The sequence below is a fragment of the Manis pentadactyla genome, chromosome 5 (genome assembly GCF_030020395.1).
Source record: "Manis pentadactyla isolate mManPen7 chromosome 5, mManPen7.hap1, whole genome shotgun sequence".
Taxonomy (NCBI): domain Eukaryota; kingdom Metazoa; phylum Chordata; class Mammalia; order Pholidota; family Manidae; genus Manis; species Manis pentadactyla.
Genome location: NC_080023.1, coordinates 36,369,606 through 36,389,227, shown reverse-complemented (window position 1 = coordinate 36,389,227; position 19,622 = coordinate 36,369,606). Strand labels below are relative to the sequence as shown.

Sequence of the window (19,622 nt, the reverse complement as noted above, 5' to 3'; positions counted from 1 at the left end):
CCATGGAGGGTAAGAGCCTAACTTAGATGGCCTAATCATATTGACCAACCCCCTCTATAATATCCTCCAGTACTTATCCATTAGATCACCCCAGGGTTTAAAAATCCTCCCACTTTTTATTTCAGAGAAATTTTCAGTCCCTCTCCTCTATTGCCATAGTCTTGAATAACATATTTTCTTGTTTAACTTTATCAGTGCAATTACTCCTAGACTACACACACACACACACACACACACACACACACACACACACACACACATATACATGCACATACACACACAAAGGGAGAAAAGAATGAATAAGGAAATATTGTAATATTAAATGTTGGGGAAATTAAGTGAAGGACAAATAGGAATTCTTTGTACTATTTTGCAACTTTTTTATACTTTTGAAAGTATTTCAAAATGAAGAGTTAACTAATCATGCAAAAATGTACATGAAATGTCCTATAACAACTATTAAACTATTTGAATGAACAATTCAAAAATTCCAAAAGCACACTCAGGGTATATGTTTTCAATAACCATATATAAAATAATCCAATAGTAGCTACATCAAGTTGAGGTGTATCTGTTAACATCATAAATTGCCAAGAAAAGAACTGAGAAATAATTATGGTATGTTTTAGAAATAAATATGCTCAAGAGGCTAGAGGCAAATTTTGTTTTTTTGTACAAATGTTAAATTTCTTTCAATATAAAGACCAATTAGCAATATAAACTATTTTAAATATTTTACATGAAATTCAAAGGCAGAGATCAAAGGACTGTGTAGACTTAGAGCTACTCTAATCTTACCAATTATGCAGTCCACTCTCACATTCAAACAGTAATTTGTTCCCTGATATCCTAGGAAGTGACCATCTTGTTCCTACATAATTATTCCTTGTTCAATTACTGTAAAAAGATCCCTGGAAAAAGGGATCTTGCCCATTCCAATTTTGGACTTTTTTTTTAATGTTAAAAAGAAGTTTTGCTTTCTCATAATTTCTTCTCATTAGTCTTTGCTCCATCTTCTGAAATACTTGAAACTAGTTCATATGTATGATTTTTAAATATTTAAAACAGCTTTATCTATTTTCTCAAGCTAAACATTTCAACCAATCTTTCTTTAACCACCTTGGCCTCTACCATAGTTATTTTTCCTCTTTAATAGAATACAATATTCAGACAGAGCAGGTGAGAGATAATCAGACAAGCACTTAATACAAGAGGTGACCAAATGGTGGCGGTCACATACAGCTTCTAAGGATGATAGTGAAAACCATGCTAGAGGCAGGGTCAGAGGTCCAGCACTGGTCATGGGGATGGACCAAGCTCTGGTGTCAGTGGTTCAAAATAGTGACTCTGAGGTCTTCACCATACTCATTCGCTGGAACAATTCTGTGGTCCTCACTTCCAGCTAGCCTCCTTTGTTCCTACCCATTTTATAAGTCTCATGTCCCAACTTTTCCAGCAAATCCTTCAATCTATTCCTTTGCTGCTTGAGTTGGACAGTTTCATTTGATTAGTTCTAGGAACTCTGATACCAATGTTTCTTTTCAACAAATTACCTGATTATTGAACATTTATTTTATGAATACTATATGCTATGCCAAATGCTGTTAATATAAATGAGGCATGGCCATGACCAAACTGTCATGATCTCCCTTAAAATCAATCATAGAGTAATTATTCATGGATTTATTTAAATATGTTAGATTTATTTCTAGTTTCACCTTGTATGTTGCAAAGTTACATTTGAGATATTTTAGCCACAAAGTCTGTGCACAACAGCAATCAGAGCTCAAGTTTCTTGTTCTGGAGTTGGTGTAATAAAGGTAGGAGTATGTTAGCTGTCCTAACATGAGTGCATATAGTTGGATGAGCAGCAAGGAAAAAAACAGACCTAGGAAATTCTGGGGTCTGCAATAAGAATGTGGTCACAGAAGGAGACTAATCTGAGATTCTGTTATCAAGTTGAGATCAAAACAGGGAGAAAAATGATATGCAATGGGGCAAATATCTTAAATAACTTTTGGAATTAATTCCAGTCCATTTTGTCACTTAATCAAAGGCTATAGTCAACCTTTTTATTTATTTATTTTAACTTTTATGAGCTGACACATCTTCAGTCCCAACTTTTGAATAGTGGTGCTCCATTTAAATGTCCCACACTTTCTGGAAAAGTTCTGATTCCAAGGAATGGAAAGAGATGTATTCCACCAGGGGTGGTTGAAGTAGAACTACACTGAGTAGTTGTGCATTAAACTTAATCCTAACTCAAGGAACATTTCCTAATTCTAGCATATTGAAATGAAGCCACTAGATCTGAGTTTATCTTATTTGAATTCCCTTTGATTTTCTGGAATTTTATCATGTTATTATTTCATTCCAGTTGAAAGGGAATGAAACGTTATTTTTAACACTTTTTTTTTCGTTTTTTGGCAAAGGAAGCCTAACCAGGTAAGTTTGAACTATTAAGGAGGTGAAAATAGTAGCACTGGTACAATAAAAATAACAATCATGCTCTTCCATTAAGTTTTAAATGAACTGGAATCTACCTAACACACTATTGAGTTTAGCAAATTAACCAGTCAATTTTATGCTTCAAGAAAGCATAACTTTTAGAGAGCAAACAAACTTTTAAATCAGACTGAACTATCTCAGACACTTGCTTGCTATGAGATTCAGGATAAGTAACCGAACCTCTCTGGACTTCAGGTTCTCACCCATTAATTGAAATTATTTATTCCATCTCATGGTAAATTGAAGATAATGAGAGTCAATCTTAACACAGAAACTGGAACCGAGGAGGTGGTAGAAAATAAAGTCATTTCCCCTTTGCATTGTCCTTCCTCTGCCTTTCTCTAATTTTTGCTTCTGTATTCATTTCAATTATTTTTGGGTTAGGTTGCTAACTGTAACTCACACTTGTTTATGGAGCAGGCAGTGAATCTGCTGGTTAGAAGTCCAGGAGAATTGATAATCTTAATCATGTCTGTGAAACAGCAACACTTTCTTTCTTTATATTAAATAAGTATCATTGACATACAGTCTTATGAAGGTTTCACATGAAGAGCACTGTGGTTTCAACATTCGCCCATATTACCAAGTCCTCACCCCGCCTCAAGGCAGTCACTCTCTACCAGTGTAGTAAGATGCTATAAAGTTATTACTTGTCTTTTCCATGCTGTACTGCCTTCCCCATGACCTACCTATATTGTGATTGCTAATTATACTTCCCCTTAATCCCTTCTCCCTCCCTCCCCACAAACCCTCCCCAAACCCTTCCCTTTGGTAACCTCTAGTCCCTTCTTAGAGTCTGTGAGTCTGTAGCTGTTTTCTTCTCTCAGTTTTGCTTTGTTGTTATACTCCACAAATGAGTTAAGTCATTTGGTACTTTTCTTTCTCTACCTGGCTTATTTCACTGAGCATAATACCCTCTAGTTCCATCCATGTTGTTGCAAATGGTAGTACTTAACTTTCTTTTAATGCCTGAATAATATTCCATTGTATATGTACCACATCTTCTTTATACATTCATCTTTTGATGGACACTTAAGTTGCTTCCATATCTTGGTTATTGTAAATCGTACTGTGATTAACATAAGGCTTCATATGTCTTTTTGAGTCAGGGATTTTCTTTTCTTTGGGTAAATTTCTAGGAGTGGAATTCCTGGGTCAAATGACATTTCTATTTTCAGTTTTTTGAGGAACCTCCATATTGCTTTTCACAATAGTTGAACTAATTTACATTGCCACAAACAGTGTAGGAGGGTTCCTCTGCATCCTCTCCAGCATTTGTTGTTTCTTATCTGTTGGATATTGGTCATTGTGGGTAAAATTGCAACATTTCCAGAATCTCTCACCTGGCCTTAGAGCACTTCTATATCAGTAGGTGTTTCCAAGGGGTGGAGAGAGAGAGAGAAGTAGACCATTTCCATATCAACAGGTAATTACAAGCGTGAGCAAGGGTATATCTGGAAAGGAGAGGTTTGGTGAGGTCCCCTTTTTGCAACTGGGTCCTGAGAGACACAGGGGAGCAGAAGTGGATGACTGCTTATAAGCAATAAATGGGCTCCTTCCACTTTATTTCTCCCTTTGACAGATTTTGGTTGAAGGGAATTTTGCCCCAGGCTGGGAAAATATTTCCGCCTCAGAGTTACAGCCATCCTGGTGTGAGGTGATATCTCATTGTGGTTTTAATTTGCATTTTCCTGATAATTAGCAGTGTGGAACATCTTTTCATGTGCCTGTTGGCCATTCAGATTTTTTCTTTGGAGAAGTGTCAGTTCAGATCCTCTGCCCATTTTTTAAACAGTTATTTGCTTTTTTGGGTGTTGAGGCATGTGAGTTCTTTATGTATTTTGGATGTTAACCCCTTATCAGATAAGTCATTTATAAATATATTCTCCCATACTGTATGATGCCTTTTTGTTTTGCTGATGGTGTCCTTTGCTGTATGGAAGTTTTATTTTGATTTAGTCCAATTTTTTCATATTTTATTTTGCTTCCCTTGCCGAAGGAAATGTGTTCAGGAAAAAGTTGCTCATGTTTATATTCAAGAGATTTTTGCCTGTGTTTTCTTCTATGACTTTTATAGTTGCATGACTTGCATTCAGGTCTTTGATCCATTTCAAGTTTACTTTTGTTTATGGGGTTAGACAATAATCCAGTTTCATTCTCTTACATGTAGCTGTCCAGTTCTGCCAACATCAGTTGTTGAGGAGGCTCTCATTTCTTCATGCATATCCATGACTCCTTTAACATATATTAATTGACCATATATGTGTGAGTTTATATCTGAGCTCTCTATTCTGTTCCATTGATCTATGAGTCTATTCTTGTGCCAATACCAAATTGTTTTGATTACTGTGGATTTGTAGTAGAGCTTGAAGTGAGGAAGCATAATCCCTCCGGCTTTGTTCTTTCTCGGGATTACTTTGGTTATTCAGGGTCTTTTGTGGTTCTGTATTTTAGAACTATTTGTTCAAGTTCTTTGAAGAATGCTGTTGGTACCTTGATAGGAATTGCATTGAATCTGTAGATTGTTTTAGGCAAGATGGCCATTTTGACATTAAATCTTTGTATCCATGAGCATGGGATTTATTTCCATTTATTGGTGTTATCTTTAATTTTTCTCATGAGTGTCTTATAGTTTTCAGGGCATAGGTCTTTCACCTCCTTGGTGAGGTTTATTCAAAGGTATTTTATTCTTTTTGATGCAATTGTAAATGAAATTTTTCTCCTGATTTCTCGTTCTGCTAGTTCATCATTAGTATATACAAATGCAACAGATTTCTGTGTGTTAATTTCATATCCTGCAACTTTGCTGAATTCAGTTATTAGTTCTAGCAGTTTTGGAGTGGATTCTTTAGGTTTTTTTATGTACAATATCATGTCATCTGCAAACAAAGACAGTTTAACTTCTTCCTTACCCAGTCTGGATGCCTTTTATTTCTTTGTGTTATCTGATTGCCGTGGCTAGGACTTCCAGTACTCTGTTGAATAAAAAATGGTAAGAGTGGACATCCTTGTCTTATTCCCTATTTAGAGGAAAGTTTTCAGCTTTTCACTGTTAAGTATGATGCTGGCTGTGGGTTTGTCATATATGACCTCTATTATGTTGTAGTACTTGCCCTCTATACCCATTTTGTTGAGAGTTTTTATCATGAATGGATGTTGAATTTTCTCAAATGTTTTTCAGGATCTATAGAGAGGATCATGTGATTTTTGTCCTTCTTTTTGTTGATGCAGTGTATGATGTTAATGGACTTTCAAATATTGTACCATCCTTGCATCCCTGCAATAAATCCCACATGATCATGATGGATGATCATTTTGATCTATTTTTGAATTTGGTTTGCTAATATTTTGTTGAGGATTTTTGCATCTATATTTATCAGGGATATTGCTCTGTAATTTTCCTTTTGTGGTGTCTTTGCCTAGTTTTGGTATTAGAGTGATGCTGGCCTCAGAGAATGAGTTTGGAAGTATTCCCTCCTCTTCTACTTTTTGGAAAACTTTAAGGAGAATGGGTATTAGTTCTTCTTTAAATGTTTCATAAAATTCAGCAGTGAAGCCATCTGGTATAGGAAGTTTGTTCTTAGGTAGTTTTTTGATTATCAATTCAATTTTATTGCTGGTAATTGGTCTGTTCAGATTTTGTTTCTTCCTGGGTCAGCCTTGGAAACTTGTATTTTTCTAGAAAGTTTTCCATTTCTTCTAGGTTATTCAATTTGTTGGCATTTAAATTTTCATAGTAATCTCTAATAATTCTTTGTATTTCTGTGGTGTCAGTGGTGATTTTTCCTTTCTCATTTCTGATTCTGTTTATGTGTGTAGACTCTCTTTTTTTTCTTGATAAGTCTGGCTAGAGGTTTATCTATTTTGTTTATTTTCTTGAAGAACCAGCTCTTGTTTGCATTGATTCTTTCTATTGTTTTATTCTTCTCGATTTTATTTATTTCTGCTCTAACCTTTATTATGTCCCTCCTTCTACTGATTTGGGGCCTCATTTGTTCTTCTTTTCCTAGTTTCATTAATTGTGAGTTTAGACTGTTCATTTGGGATTGTTCTTCTTTCTTAAGCTAAGCCTGTATTGCTATATACTTTCCTCTTAGAACTGCCTTCGCTGCATCCCACAGGTTTTGGACTTTTGAGTTGTTGTCTTCATTTGTCTCCATATATTGCTTGATTTCTGTTTTTATTTGGTGATTGACCCATTGATTATTTAGGAGCATGTTATTAAGCCTCCATGTGTTTGTGCACTTTTTTGTTTTCTTTGCATAGTTTATTTCTAGTTTCATACCTTTGTGGTCTAAGAAGCTAGTTGACACAATTTCAATTTTTTAAAATTTACTGAGGCTCTTTTTGTGGCCTAGTATGCAATCTATTCTGGGAAATGTTCCAAGTACATTTGAGAAGAATGTGTATCCTGCTATTTTTCAGTAAAGCTTTCTGTAGATGTCTGTTAGGTCCATCTGTTCTAATGTGTTGTTCAATGCCTCTGTCTCCTTACTTATTTTCTGTCTTGTTGATCTGTCCTTTGGAGTGAGTTGTATGTTAATGTCTCCTAAAATGAATGCATTCCATTCTATTTCCTCCCTTAATTCTGTTAGTATCTGTTTCACATATTTAGGTGCTCCTGTATTAGGTGCATAGATGTTTATAATGGTTATGTCCTCTTATTGGCCTGACCCCTTTATCATTATGTAACAAAACTTTCTTAACAAAATACATGGAAATACATGAGCAAGTTCCTGTACCTAAAAAGTAGTACACCTGAGATTTCTTATAATCATATTTCTGACATTTCCATTAATATTATTTAGTTTTTTGGTTTTTGTTATTTATTTTGTTTCTTGCTAGGTGTCAAAGGTTGAAGAATATTGAGCATGGAAACTTAAAATTGAGAAATTTTATTAATATTTGTTTTCATTTATATATGCTGTTGAATTGGGAAAACGACATTATTTGACTTTTGGGTAAGTGTGTTTGCTCACTCAGTGTCCTTCATGCATAATTTAGTGTCCAATGGTATGATTCTGTAACAGCTTACTTTGTCACAAAGTCCACCTACATTGAAATATTTTCCAGTTCCAAAAGAGTGTCTAGACTCTACTTTTCAAACCACCTTCTATTTAATGGACAATATAGTTACTAAATATTAAGAATAGTGTTTGATGTGCTAAATTTCTTTGTGGCATTTAACTTCTCATCCTCAGCAAAACACCCCAAGAGTGTGTGAACTGAGCCTACACCATTACCCTGAGCCCAAATGCAATAGCTTTTGATAGAGCTTCCCTCTTTCTATGTTGCTTTAGGATTTTAATACTAAGCAGATTTTCATATCAACAGAAAGATATAGTTTCTCTTTGCTCTACAAATCTTTTTACAATCATTCTGCTTACTGTCAACTGGCAATCAAAGTATCACAATTCTATTTCAAAAAGGTCTTTCGAATCCCACTATACTTTTCAAATTTCTATTGTCTGAGTTCAGGATTTATCAATTTTTGTATTAACTATTACAATAACTTTCTAACACTTTTTCTCAAGTTTCCAAACCCCCACGCCTTTTTTCAGTTAGTGGAGTAAGTGGAAAGTCAAGGATTAGTTCATGGAAGGCCTTGTATGACTCCCTAAGCACTATTCTTTATGCAATGGAGAACATTAAAGGAAAGTAGATTTTTTTGTCACGTTGCTGTTCCCTTTATACATAATATTGCCTTGAGCATTATTGATTTTACTAAATTTTCACTATGAAAGTAAGAGTCACTGGACTATTTCCAAGGCACTTCACATCAGTCATATTTGTAAACATACAAAAATTTATTAAAAAAAGGAAAACTGGAAGAAAAAAATGATACTACTAACCTTTAAAGCTGATTTTATGCCCACAGTTATACCTATAGCTATTCTACTTAACAACAACTATCAAAGCTCCTCTATTCAGTGACATAGTGAGCATTTTGTAGAGTTATACTTAACACACTATAGTACTGTGTATTTTGTTTTTATTTTTGAAACAAAATATGCCTACACCTATGAACTCTTCAAAAATATCAAATAATAAATATTACTTAAGATACTGCCAAAAAATAATATCATGAACTCTTGTAATGAATGTCAAGAAATGGCTATTAAAATCAGTTATTCTCAAAGGCCCAGATGAAGTAAGTTTATTTAAAATATTGTAATAATATGTTTGATGGGTAATAAACTGAGCTAACTTTTAAAGGTATCTGAGTAAAGGTGATAAGTGTAGAGAGATGTACAAAATTAGACAATTATACTGTTCTTAGGTATACAATTAGACAACAACTGACATCTAAGAACATAAGGAAAAAGTCAGTGGTTAGTACATGAGTAATAAAACTGGAAAGAAATGGACAAAGTCAGTAGGTACATAGGTATAGATTGGGACAGTATTTAGATGTGGGGAAATAGAAGGGTCAATAAGAAAAGTTTGTTTACTGGCAACCCTAGTTTCATTACTAGTAATTAGCCATCTTTACATTTAATAAATGGTTAAGCTATAGCTTAATTTATCAAATCAAACACAAATGAAAACAACAAATAATTAGATATGATTTAAATAAATTTGATGATTTTTTATGTCAATGTATAAAACTCAGAGAAGTTAAAAAATTATCCTTCAAAGCAAGCTAACTTTAAAGAAATATTTTTAAATATTAAGATAATGTTTAGTAAAGTAATTTATATATAATATCTATCTGCTGGTGACCATGATTAAGTTTTATTTTGATAAAAATGATTAAAAGAAGTGCACAATTAAATATTTAAATCAATTCCGGCCTAAAACCAACAATTCCACTTCTGGGTATAGATCAAAAAGAAATGAAATCACTATCTCAAAGATACATCTGCATCCCCATGTTCATTGCAGCATTATTTATAATAGCTTAGACATGGAAACAACCTACTTATCCATTGATGACTAAATGAATAAAGAAAATTTGGTATATATATATAATGGAATATTATTCAGTCATAATAAAGAAGGAAATCCTGCTATTTGCAACAGCATACATAAAACTTGAGGGAATTATGCTACATGAAATAGGTCAAACAGAGAAAGACAAATACTATATGATTTCACTTCTTTGTGCACTCTAAACAAAAACAAGCTCATAGAAACAGGGAACAGGCTGGTGGTTATCAGCAGTGGATGAAATGAGGTGGGCGAGTGAAGATGGTCAAGAAGTACAAACTTCCATTTATAAGTTCTAGTCAAGTAAAGTACAGCATTGTGACTATATTTGACAATGTTTTTTGTATATTCGAAAGTTACTAAGAGAAATGATCTTAAAAGTTCTCATCACAAGAAAAAATTATTGTGATATATAAGGTGACAGATGTTAACTAAATTTATTATCATTTCATTATATATATATGTATATATATATGTATATATATATACATAGATCAAATCATTATGTACTATATCTTAAACTTATACAATGTTATCATCAACTGTATTATCAATAACACTGGAAACGATAAAGAAAAGAAACTACTGTGTCTCATGGTCAAGGCTTCAATCTTTATGCATACACAATCTTTTGAGTCAGTTCATGACACCTGTAAACCACATATAGGAGGATGTACTGCTTCTCCTTAACCAAAGTCAAAACCAAGAATATATTCTGTTTTTTTAAGGCTAGCAAAGAGATGCTTATAATAAAATGCATTTAAAACATTCTTACCTACAATGTTTTCTTAACTATTGTGTTTCATTTTCTTATGGCCATTGTTAAATGCTATCTCCGTTTTCTAGCTTAAAATATTTGAGATAGCTTGAATTATGTGTATTTGTCTAAACTGTTTTTCTAAACAAGAATCTCTTTGCTCTTCAGTGCTTTGCATGGTTTTAGGGATCATTTTAAGTGACAGTGGGAAACAGTGTTTACTTGTTGAAAAAAGGTTGGCAACATTTTTAATGCAGTGTACTTATAAGTCAAGACACATTAGAGCTCTTTATGGACAAAATGTGTTAAGACATAGAGTGAAATCTACTTACAGGGAAAATAGAAAGGCCCTGATCTCATTCCTGGTTTTATTATCTAGTGTTGACATGCCTACATCTACACTTGGTGAAATTGCCTCTGGTTGCCAATTACCATGCCTGCCTCTGAAAGTATAAAAAGATCAAATTAACAATACAATGAACTTCTGACCCTCAGAAGTCATAATAATAGCTGAAGTACTGTGCAAGATAAATAATGGGACTTGCCATTTTATAGTTAAATGTGCAGAGACATATTTATATGAGCTGGATTTTTTTCATGTAAAATGTTGAGCTGCTATGTTTTTATCTATTTAAATAATATGAATAATTATCCTCTGGTATCTTGCAGTAAAGTAGCCATTACGTATTTTACTGATCTTTTCTAGCCAGTGAGGTTTTCATAGCTACCTAAGATTCCATTTCATACATAATTTTGTTAACTCTTCCACTTTGGATTAACTATTTTTGCTATCACACCCAATGCAACTAATTACACGCTCAAGTTACATATTTTTCACATTACAATTTCTTTAGAAAGGAAATCTAAAAGTGGAATTTTAGGAAGCAAAGGCTATGCATATTTTAAAAAAGAATCCTGGTGACAAATGTGCTTTTCTCTAAAAATGTATGCAAAGGTATACTTCCACTAAAAGTTGATGGGGGTGCCTATTTTTCCACATAAGGTTAGAAATTTATCTATTAGTGCCCATCAGTGTATGCAAAGTATTTTGTTATTATTTCACATTTTTAATTATGATTGAGATTGAACTATCTTCTACACACTTGTTAGACTTCTCTTTTTTTTGAGATTATCATATCATATAATTTGCTATGGTTTCTATTAGTATATTTGCTTTCAAAATATTTTTCAGAAGCTAATTTTGATGTTATACTTGGTAAATTTCAAAGGATGAAAAATAAGTAATAATACCTTCACATTGTTATCTTTAAATAAAAATTTTTATAATCATTACAATCCTGATTATTTTTGCTTTCCAAATATTGAAGTTATTTGTCTAAAGTATCAAGATTGCTTTTCTCTTTTGGAAGAATATGACCTTTAGATTAGTTGTAATGTAATTTTTAAATAGACTAATCCCCTCTTCAACATCATACTGCAAGTCTTAGCTAATGTAAGAAAAAAAAGTAAATAAAAAGTATACAGATGGGGGGGCAGAGCCAAGATGGTGGCATGAGTAGAGCAGTGGAAATCTCCTCCCAAAACCATATATATTTTTGAAAATTCAACAAATACAACTATCCCTAAAAGAGAGACCAGAAGATACAGGACAACAGCCAGGCTACATCTACACCTGCAAGAACCCAGCGCCTCGCAAAGGGGATAAGATACAACCCCGGCCCGGTAGAACCCGAGTGCCCCTCACCCCAGCTCCTGGTGGGAGGAGAGGAGTCGGGGCGGGGAGGGAGAGGGAGCCCAGGACTGCTAAACACCCAGCCCCATCCATCCACACTGGGAGCGCAGACACGCAGTGTGTGGGGTGCGGGATCCTAGGGAAACGGGACAGTAAAACCTGCAAGTGGGTCCCCACAGCTGGTGCCACGGGGACAAAGAAAAGCAAGTGTTTTTTGAAAGTCTTAAACGGACGGTGACCCCATAGCTGGATGGAAGCATCCTGGGACACTTAGCCCAGCAGCTGGGAATTCCAGGGAACTCCGGGCGCCCTGACCCCCTGGGCGGTAGTGCAGCTCAGAGGCCTCTTACAGAGATAAATAGCCTTCTGCCAGTTTCCCCTCTGATGCTGTTCCACCATAGTGGAGCAGCAACCTGAGGCAGTAGGGCAGAGCTTCTTTCACAGCTGCTGTGCAAGAATTAGAAAACCCCCCTGCGTGCAGCTGCCCAGCACAAGCTGCTAGGGGTCACCATTCTCCCAGGAGAGGAAGGCCAAAACTAGCAAGAAGGTATGTTCTCCCAGCCAACACACATGCCAGCTCCCCACAACTACCTCTATTGCCATGAAAAGGCAGAAGAATTTGATACAGACCAGACTAACCCAGACATCCTCCCATGAGAAGGAATCTGGGAAGATAGACCTAACCAATCTCCCTGAAAAATAATTCAAAATAAAGGTCATAAACATTCTGATGGAGCTGCAGAGAAATATGCAAGAGCTAAGGGATGACATCTGGAAGGAGATTACAGAAATGAAACAATCTCTGGAAGGATTTATAAGTAGAACAGATAAGATGCAAGAGGCAATTGATGGGATAGAAACCAGAGAACAGGAACGCATAGAAGCTGATGCAGAGAGAGATAAAAGGATCTCCAGGAATGAAACAATATTAAGAGAACTGTGTGACCAATCCAAAAGGAACAATATTAGCATTATAGGGGTACCAGAAGAAGAGAGAGAAAAAGGGATAGAAAGTGTATTTGAATAAATAATTGCTGTAAACTTCCCAAAATTGGAGGAGGAAATAATTGTTCAGGCCACGGAAATATACAGAACTCCCAACAGAAGGGACCCAAGGAGGACAACACCAAGACACATAATAATTAAAATGGCAAAGATCAAAGACAAGGACAGAGTTTTAAAGGTAGCTAGAGAGAGAGAAAAGGTCACCTAGAAAGGAAAACCAATCAGGTTATCATCATATTTCTCAACAGAAACCTTACAGGCCAGAAGAGAATGGCATGATATATTTAATGCAATGAAAGAGAAGGGCCTTAACTAAGAATACTGTATCCAGCATGATTATCATTTAAATATGAAGGAGGGATTAAACAAATCCCAGACAAACAAAAGTTGAGGGAATTTGCCTCCCACAAACCACCTCTACAGGGCATTTTAGAGGGACTGCTCTAGATGGGAACACTCCTAAGGCTAAACAGATGTCACCAGAGAAAATAAAATCACAGCAAAGAAAGCAGACCAAACAAATACTAACTAAAGGCAAAAAATAAAATCAACTATCCACAAAAGCAGTTAAAGGAAACACAAAAGAGCACAGAATAAAACACCCAACATATAAAGAATGAAAGAGGAAGAATAAGAATGGAGAGAAATAAAGATTTACCAGACAGTGCCTATAATAGCTCAATAAATGAGTTAAGTTAGGCAGTAAGATACTAAACAAGCTAACCTTGAACCTTAGGTAACCACGAATCTAAAGCCTGCAATGGCAACAAGTACATATCTTTCAATAGTCACCCTAAATGTAAATGGAATGAATGCACCAATCAAAAGACACAGAGTAATAGAATGAATAAAAAAGTAAGATCCATCTATATGCTGTTTACAAGAGACCCACCTCAAACCCAAAGACATGCACAGACTAAAAGTCAAGTGATGGAAAAAGGTATTCCATGAAAACAACAGGGAGCACAACAGTGTTGCAGTACTAGTATCAGACAAAATAGACTTCAAAACAAAGAAAGTAACAAGAGATAAAGAAGGACATTACATAATGATAAAGGGTGCAGACCAACAAGAGAATATAACCATTATAAATATATATGCACCCAACACAGGAGCACCAGCATATATGAAACAAATACTAATAGAAAGAAAGGAGGAAATAGAATGTAATGCATTCATTTTAGGAGACGTCAACACACCACTCACTCAAAAGGATAAATCCACCAGGCAGAAAATAAGTAAGTACACAGAAGCACTGAACACACTAGAACAGATGGACCTAATAGAAATCTATTGAACTCTACATTCAAAAGCAACAGGATACACATTCTTCTCAAGTGCACATGGAACATTCTCCAAAACAGACCACAAACGAGGCCACAAAAAGAGCCTCAGTAAATTCCAAAAGATTGAAATCCTACCAACCAACTTTTCAGACCACAAAGTTATAAAACTAGAAATAAATTGTACAAAGAAAGCAAAAAGGCTCACAAACACATGGAGGCATAACAACATGCTCCTAAAGAATCAATGGATCAACAAACAAATTAAAATGGAGATCCAGAAATATATGGAAACAAATGACAACAACACAAAGCCCCAACTTCTGTGGGACGCAGCGCAAGCAGTCTTAAGAGGAAAGTATATGGCAATCCAGGCATATATAAAGAAGGAAGAACAATCCCAAATGAATAGTCTAATGTCACAATTATCAAAATTAGAAAAAGAAGAACAAATGAGGTCTAAAGTCAGCAGAAGGAGGGTCATAATAAAGATCAAAGAAGAAATAACCAAACTTGAGAAGAATAAAACAATAGAAAAAATCAATGAAACCAAGAGCTGGTTCTTTGAGAAAATAAACAAAATAGATAAGCCTCTAGGCAGACTTATTAAGAGAATAAGAAAATCAACACACATCAACAGAATCAGAAATGAAAAAGGAAAAATCATGACGGACCCCATAGAAATACAAAGAATTGTTACAGAATACTATGAAAACCTATATGCCAACAAGCTGGAACACCTAGAAGAAATGGACAACTTCCTAGAAAACTATAACCTTCCAAGACTGACCAAGGAAGAAACACAAAAGCTAAACAAACCAGTTACCAGCAAAGAAATTGAAGTGGTAATAAAAAAATTACTCAGGAACAAAACTCCTGGGTCAGATGGATTTGCCTTGGAATTTTATCAGACATACAGAGAAAACATAATATACATTCTCCTTAAAGTTTTCCAAAAAAATAGAAGAGGAGGGAATACTTCCAAACTCATTCTATGAAGCCAACATTACCCTAATACCAAAACAAGGCAAAGACCCCACCAAAAAAGAAAAGTGCAGACCAAAATCCCTGATGAAAGTAGATGCAAAAATACTCAACAAAATATTAGCAAACCGAATTCAAAAATACATCAAAACGATCATACACCTTGACCAAGTGGGATTCATCCCAGGGATGCAAGGATGGTACAATATTTTAAAATCCATCAACATCAACCACCACATAAACAAAAAGAAAAACAAAAAATACATGATCATCTCCATATAGGCTGAAAAAGCATTCGACAAAATTCAACATGCATTCATGATAAAAACTCTCAGCAAAATGGGTATACAGAGCAAATACCTCAACATAATAAAGGCCAAATATGATAAACCCACAGCCAATATCATACTGAACAAGGAGAAGCTGAAAGCTTTTCCTCTGAGACCGGGAACTAGACAGGGATGCCCACTTTCCCCACTTTTATTCAACATAGTACTGGAGATCCTAGCCACGGCAATTAGACAAATCAAAGAAATACAACCAACCCAAATTGGTAAAGAAGAAGTTAAATTGTCACTATTTGCAGATGACATGATATTGTACATAAAAAACCCTTAAGACTCCACTCCAAAACTACTAGAACTGATATCGGAATACAGCAAAGTTGCAGGATACAAAATTAACACACAGAAATCTGTATCTTTCCTATACACTAACAATGAACCAATAGAAAGAGAAATCAGGAAAACAATTCCATTCACAATTGCATCAAAAAGTATAAAATACCTAGGAATAAACCTAACCAAGGAAGTGAAAGACCTACACCCTGAAAACTATAAAACACTCTTAAGAGAAATTAAAGAGGACACTAGCAAATGGAAACTCATCCCATGCTCTTGGCTAGGAAGAATTAATATCGTCAAAATGGCCATCCTGCCCAAAGCAATATAGAGATTTGATGCAATCCCTATCAAATTACCAACAACTTTCTTCAACGAACTGGAACAAATAGTTCAAAAATTCATATGGAAACACCAAAGACCACGAATAGCCAAAGCAATTCTGAGAAGGAAGAATAAAGTAGGGGGGATCTCACTCCCCAACTTCAAGCTCTACTACAAAGCCACAGTAATCAAGACAATTAGCTACTGGCACAAGAACAGAGCCACAGACCAGTGGAACAGAATAGACACTCCAGACATTAACCCAAACATATATGGTCAATTAATATATGATAAAGGAGCCATGGACATACAATGGGGAAATGACAGTCTCTTCAACAGATGGTGCTGGCAAAACTGGACAGCTACATGTAAGAGAATGAAACTGAATCACTGTGTAACCCCATACACAAAAGTAAATTCAAAATGGATCAAAGACCTGAATGTAAGTCATGAAACCATAAAACTCCTAGAACAAATCATAGGCAAAAATCTCTTGGACATAAACATGAGTGACTTCTTCATGAACATATCTCCCCGGGCAAGGGAAACAAAAGCAAAAATGAACAAGTGGGACTATATCAAGCTGAAAGCTTCTGTACAGCAAAGGACACCATCAATGCATTGTAACAAAAATGCATCGTACAGTATGGGAGAATATATTAATAAATGACAGATCCGATAAAGGGTTGACATCCAAAATAAAGAGCTCATGCACCTCAGCAAACAAAAAGCAAATAATCCAATTAAAAAATGTGCAGAGGAGCTGAACAGACAGTTCTCCAAGGAAGAAATTCAGATGGCCAACAGACACATGAACAGATGCTCCACATCGCTTGTCATTAGAGAAATGCAAATTAAAACCACAATGAGATATCACCTCACACCAGTAAGGATCGCCAACATCCAAAAGACAAGCAACAACAAATGTTGGCGAGGCTGTGGAGAAAGGGGAACCCTCCTACACTGCTGGTAGGAATGTAAATTAGATCAACCATTGTGGAAAGCAGTATGGATATACATCAAAAAGCTCAAAATAGACATACCATTTGACCCAGGAATTCCACTTCTAGGAATTTACTGTAAGAATGCAGCAGCCCAGTTTGAAAAAGACAGATGCATCCCTATGTTTATCGCAGCACTATTTACAATAGCCAAGAAATGGAAGCAACCTAAATGTCCATCAGTAGAAGAATGGATAGAGAAGATGTGGTACATATACACAATGGAATATTATTCAGCCATAAGAAGAAAACAAATCCTACCATTTGCAACAACATGGATGGAGCTAGAGGGTATTATGCCCAGTGAAATAAGCCAGGCAGAGAAAGACAAGTATCAAATGATTTCACTTATATGTGGAATATAAGAATAAAGAAAAACTGAAGGAACAAAACAGCAGCAGAATCACAGAACCCAAGAATGGACTAACAGTTACCAAAGGGAAAGGGACTAGGGAGGATGGGTGAGAAGGGAGGGATAAGGGTGTGGCAAAAGAAAGGGCATATTACGATTAGCACGTATAAGTAGCATGTGGGGGGAGCTTAGGGAGGGCTGTGCAACACAGTGAATACAAGTAGTGATTCTACAGCATCTTACTACTCTGATGGACAGTGACTATAATGGGGTGTGTGTGGGTGACTTGGTGAAGGGAGGAGCCTAGTAAACATAATGTTCTTCATGTAACTGTAGATTAATGGTAACAAAATAAAAAAATATAAAATAATAAATAAAAAAAATTCTTGGATGGAAGGAAAAAAAATGTATACAGATGGGAAGGAAGAAATAAAACTGCTGTTTGTGAATGACATGATTATCTGTGCAGAAAAATCTGGAAGAAATGTCCCAAAAAATCCATCCTGGAATTAATAGGCAATAGGACAAGGTTGCAGGACACAAAGTTAATACATAAAAGTCACTTACCTATATAGAAGTAATGAACAATTTGAAGTTAACTAAAATACTATTTACATTAGCACTGTAAAAATGCTATGCCGGGGAATAAATCTAACAAAATCTATAAAAGATCTATAAGAGGAAACAAAAAATCCTCTGATAAATGAAATCAAAGAAGTAAGTAAAATGGAGAAATGTTTCATGTTTGTGGCCAAGAAAGCTCAAATTGTCAATATATCTGTTCTTTCCAATTATATCAACAGATTCAAAGCAATCACATTTGAAATCCCAGAAAATTATTTTGTAGATACACACAAATTGATTCTAAAATGTAGATGAAGAGGAAAAGACCCTGAAAAGCTACCACAATGCTGAAGGAGGAAAACAAAGTTGAACTACCCAACATCAAGACTTACTATAAAGCTACCATAATCAAGACGATATAGTATAGGTGGTATGGGCAAATAGTGTAATAGTATAGAGAAACTAGAAATAGACCCACATAAATACAGTCAACTGATCTTTGACAAAGTAGCAGAGAAAATACAATGAAAAAAAGCAGCATTCTCAACAAATGGTGCTGAAACAACTGGACAATCTCATGCAAAACATTGATCTAGATACAAAGCTTAGTGACTTTTTAGATATAATGCCAAAAGCATGAAAAGTGAAAGAAATAATTGAAAATTTGGACTTCATTAAAATTAAAATATTTTGCTCTGCAAAAGGCAATGCCAAAAGAATAAAAAGAGAATTTCACAGACTCAGAGAAAACATTTGCATAAGATACATTTGTTAAAGGATTATTATCCAAAATAAAAGAAGAATTTTTAAAACTCAACAATGAGAACAAATAGCTTTATTTGATAAACAATGGGCTGAAGACCTTAATAGGCACCTCACCAAAGAAATTATACAAATGGAAAATAAGTGCATGAAAATATGTTTCACATCATAGGTCATCAAACACTTGCAAATCAAAACAATGAAATTGCACTACACCCCTATTAGAATGTCCAAACTCTGTATCACTGACAATAGCAAATGCTGGTGAGGTTATGGAGCAAAAGGAACTCCCCTTTATTGTGGGTAGGAAAACAAATGGTGCAGCTACTTCGGAAAATTGTTCGTCAGTTTCTTAAAAAAAAACTAAAGATGCTCTTACCATATGATTCAGGAATCACATTTCTTGGTATTTATTCGGAGTTGAAAACATATGTCAACACAAAACCTGAACATGGATATATTTTTTTTTTTAGATAATTAATTTTTATTGAAGGGTAGTTGACACACAGTATTACATTAGTTTCAGGTGTACAACACAGTGATTCAACATTTATATACATGATAATTCTAGGTACCAGCTATCACCATACCAAGTTGTTACAATATTTTGACTATATTCTTTATGCTATGCATTACATCCCGGAAGTGTGTGTGTGTGTGTGTGGGTGTATATATATATATATATATATATATATACATATATATATATATATATATATATATATATATAGTGAGGGCATCTCTCATATTTATTGATCAAGTGGTTGTTAACAAAAATATAATTCTGTATAGGGGGGTCAATGCTCAATGCACAATCATTAATTCACCCCAAGCCTAAT

The 19,622-nt window shown here is 35.0% G+C and overlaps 1 long non-coding RNA gene across 2 annotated transcripts in view; it reads right to left on the bottom strand.

Moving 5' to 3' along the window:
• LOC118916019 (uncharacterized) overlaps positions 1 to 19,231 on the bottom strand; it is a 150,611-nt gene extending 131,380 nt beyond the window's left edge. For both annotated transcript variants that reach the window (XR_008997727.1, XR_005026265.2), the window contains exon 1: positions 19,163 to 19,231. This is a non-coding gene — a long non-coding RNA (uncharacterized LOC118916019). The remainder of the gene's footprint in view (positions 1 to 19,162) is intronic.
• Between the last annotated feature and the right edge of the window lie 391 nt (positions 19,232 to 19,622).